The sequence below is a fragment of the Mandrillus leucophaeus genome, unplaced genomic scaffold (assembly GCF_000951045.1).
Source record: "Mandrillus leucophaeus isolate KB7577 unplaced genomic scaffold, Mleu.le_1.0 Scaffold15, whole genome shotgun sequence".
Taxonomy (NCBI): domain Eukaryota; kingdom Metazoa; phylum Chordata; class Mammalia; order Primates; family Cercopithecidae; genus Mandrillus; species Mandrillus leucophaeus.
In genome coordinates, this window is record NW_012101476.1 from 3,216,307 (window position 1) to 3,220,139 (window position 3,833).

Below are 3,833 nucleotides of genomic sequence, written 5' to 3' on the forward strand. Positions count from 1 at the left end.
AGGTCGGGCACGGTGGCTCATGCCAGTAATCCGAGCACTTTGGGAGGTCGAGGTGGGTGGATCACCTGAGGTCAGGAGTTCGAGACCAGCCTGGCCAACACAGAGAAACCCCATCTCTAATAAAAATACACAATTAGCCAGGCATGGTGGTGCATGCCTGTAGTCCCAGCTACTCGGGAGGCTGACTCAGCAGGAGAATCACTTGAACCCAGGAGGCAGAGGCTGTGGTGAGCCAAGATCGTGCCACTGCACTCCAGCCTGGGCAACAAGAGCAAAACTCCATCTCAAAAAAAAAAGTACACCCATGAATCACTACTCCTAAACCCACCTCCATTTTAAATTGGCATTGTTGATAAATAAATTCGAGTTTCCTTGGAAATTGAGGTTTACAGAGGTGAAAGTACAAGCTGTTACAAATATTTAGTTACAAAGAACACTCACCATGGGTCAAATTGTAACTAGAGAAACCACTGCCATCCAAAAGGTTACTAGGGGCAAATTCAATATCTATTTAATTAATTAATTATTTATTTATTTATTGAGCCAGAGTCTTGCTCTGTCACCCAGGCTGGAGTGCAGTGGCGTGATCTCAGCTCATTGCAACCTCAGCCTCCCAGGTTCAAGTGATTCTCCTGACTCAGCCGCCTGAATAGCCAGTATTACAGGCACACACCACCAGGCCCAGCTAATTTTTGTATTTTTAGTAGAGATGGGGTTTCACCAAGTCGGCCACGCTGGTCTCGAACTTCTGGCCTCAAGTGGTCTTCCCACCTCAGCCTCCCAAAGTACTGGGACTACCGGCATGAGCCACCATACCCAGCCTCAGTATCTCTTTAAAGCCTTAATAGAAGGGAAGTCTTAGTGAATGATGTGGTTACCTATGTAGACATTTATTTTAGCCAAGATAAACATATGAAGAAAAAAGGCCAGTGAACCGGACGCGGTGATAAACATCTGAAGAAGATAAACACATGAGGAAAGAAGACCCGTGAACCGGGCACACACTGCAACGAGCTGTGATTGCACCACTGTACTCCAGACTAGGGGACATAGCAAGACTTCATCTCAAAAACTAAAAATAAAACAGTAATAGTTTAATATGTTGCCCAACATATAAAGATATTTGATAATTAATGTTATGCCTGCACATACAAAATGAGAATATACTATATGTCACAAATAAATTGCATATATAGAACCCTCTTTTCATTCCTTAGGAAGTATAAATTATTTGGGGCTGGACACAGTGGCTCATGCCTATAATCCCAAAACTTTAGGAGGCCGAGGCAGGTATATCACCTGAGGACAGGAGTTCGAGACCAGCCTGGGCAACAAGGCAAGACCCTGTCTCAAGTGATCTGCCTGCCTCGGCCTCCCAAAGTGCAGGGATTACAGGCGTGAGTCACTGCACCCAGCGCCACGTCTGCCACCACACTGGCTAATTTTTGTATTTTTGGTAGAGATGGGGTTTCACTACATTGGCCAGGCTGGTCTTGAACTCCTGACCTCATGATCTGTCCGCCTCGGCCTCCCAAAGTTCAGGGATTACAGGCATGAGCCACCGTGCCTGACCTAATAAATAAAATTTAAAAAAAAAATTTTTTGATGTGAAATATGAGGTGAAAAAGATATAGGTGGATTGCTCATCCCAGATTACCATAATACCTCTACGGCAGAGACTTCTATGATTCCCAACTTCCATTCTCTCCTCTCTTTCATAGTATTAGAGAGCCCAGTATATGGCCACCCAGAATAAAGAGCCACTTGCCAGCCTTCCCAGTAACCTCGTGGCCATGTGACTAAGTTTTGGACAATGAGAATGTAGCAGCAATGTATGCGACTTCTGGGTCACGCTCTTAAGGGGAAGAAAAGAAGATATTCCTTCTCTTTGTATATCACAGCACCTGAACTCATCCAATCTAACACAGAATTTGGTACAAGAGGTGGGTGGCTGCCCTAACAGAGCCTAAAAATACATATGGCATTGACTTAGCAGACAGGCAATGGGTGCCAACAACACAGGTATTTCCACCTAGAAAGCTGATGGGCAGTGTTATGTTACAGGACAAAACATTTGGTGAAACTGAGGCAGACTGCATGCCCTTGAAACCTGTAGCTCAGGAGTGTATGTTCACTGTTTCTCGTCACTTTCAGGAATGCCCAGGAGAAAGATGAGGTCAAGTTGGAGCTCCCTAATGAGCAAGTAGACATGAAGCGGATTTCAGCTCTGCAAAAAGGAGGTACCCTCCTGGCCAGGCACGGCAGCTCACACCTGTAATCCCAGCACTTTAGGAGGCCAAGGCCAGTGGATCACTTGAGGTTAGGAGTTCGAGACCAGCCTGGCCAACATGGTGAAACTCCATCTCTACTAAAAATACAAAAAATTAGCTGGGTGAGGTGGCAGGTGCCTGTAATCCCAGCTACTCGGGAGGCTGAGGCAGGACAACCGCTTGAACCCGGGAGATGGAGGTTGCAGTGAGCCAAGATCGTACCACTGCACTCCAGCCTAGGCGACAAAGCCAGACTACGTTTTAGGATTAAAAAGAGAGAGAGAGACAGAGATATGAAATTTATTTTAAATGCCCTCCGAGGTGAGGAGCACAATATTGAAGTTCTAGTGTGTGACTGATGGAAGATTCAAAGGTCAGGTGCCCAGATGCTGCAGGGGATCTTCAACATTAATCTAATAATCAGATCAAAGATGCCAAACGATTTTCCTCTAATAATCAATCTGTAAGTATCTTCTACTCCGTGAGGACAAATAACGATACAATAATTTTAGGGCATAAATCAAATACTCAAAATTAGTCTCGCAAATGAGCATACAACAGAAGTTCCAAAAACTGACATTCATGACTGTTAATTCATTAAAACCACCAGCACATACCGAGGTGTCAACAGAGTGGCTAAAAGGAAAAGAAAGAAACCCCACCAGCACATAGTTCCAAATTCGGCAGAGTTAAGACTTAAACTCTAAAATTAAAGTAACAGACTAGCTACAAGGAGACAAATACATAATAAATATCATGCTGTCTTCCAAGACTGGAACTAACTGCCCATTTCTCCCAAGCAGCGCAGTCTTGGACCCCCCACCTGCTCACATAAAATCCTCAGAGATGGTCCTGGAAATGTACCCTTGGGAGATTAAAACTTTACTTCTCCCACAGCTCCGTTGGTTTTCTAGGCTGGGTGCAGTGGCTCAGCCTGTAATCCCAACACGTTGGGAGGCCGAGGCTGCAGGATTAGCTTGAGCTCAAGAGTTCAAGATTAGCCTGGGCAACATGGTGGGACCCCATCTCTACTAAAAAAAAAAAAAAAAAAAAGCCGGGCTTGGTCGTCCCTCTGTGTCCCCAGCTACTCAGGACGCTGAGGTGGAAGGATAGCTTAAGCCCAGGAGTTCGAGGCTGCAGGCAGCTGTGATCGCAGCACTGCACTCCAGCCTGGGCCACAGAGCGAGACTTCGTCTAAAAATATATATATATATAAAAGGAAAGAAAAAGAAAAAGAAAAAAAGACTTTCTCACATGTTTCCAACAAAGGAAAGAAAAGCTCTTCCAAAACCAGGTCCGGACCAGCAAGATGGGAAGACCACCCAAGCGTGGACCTCAAGGACCCTCAGTTACAGAGGCTGGACGGGAGATGACCGACACTAAGCACCCACACCTACCCTCTGCTCCCCTCACCTCCCCCTCCTCCCCACTGGCCGCGCATTCAGGCCGGCGGCCGGTTTCCCGACCCCGACACCCCACCGCAAATCGACCAGGGGATGATGCTTCTGCGTCCCAGCCCCCGCTCCCACCGCCCAGGCCCCATCCCCGACCTGGGGGACGCTC

At 46.6% G+C, this 3,833-nt stretch overlaps 1 protein-coding gene across 1 annotated transcript in view; it reads right to left on the reverse strand.

Annotated features, from left to right (window-relative positions):
* Positions 1–3,827, reverse strand: part of DHTKD1 (dehydrogenase E1 and transketolase domain containing 1) — a 61,510-nt gene extending 57,683 nt beyond the window's left edge. The window contains exon 1 of the mRNA XM_011974895.1: positions 3,821–3,827. The gene's annotated coding sequence lies outside the window, so the exon portion shown is untranslated. The remainder of the gene's footprint in view (positions 1–3,820) is intronic.
* Positions 3,828–3,833: the final 6 nt, after the last annotated feature.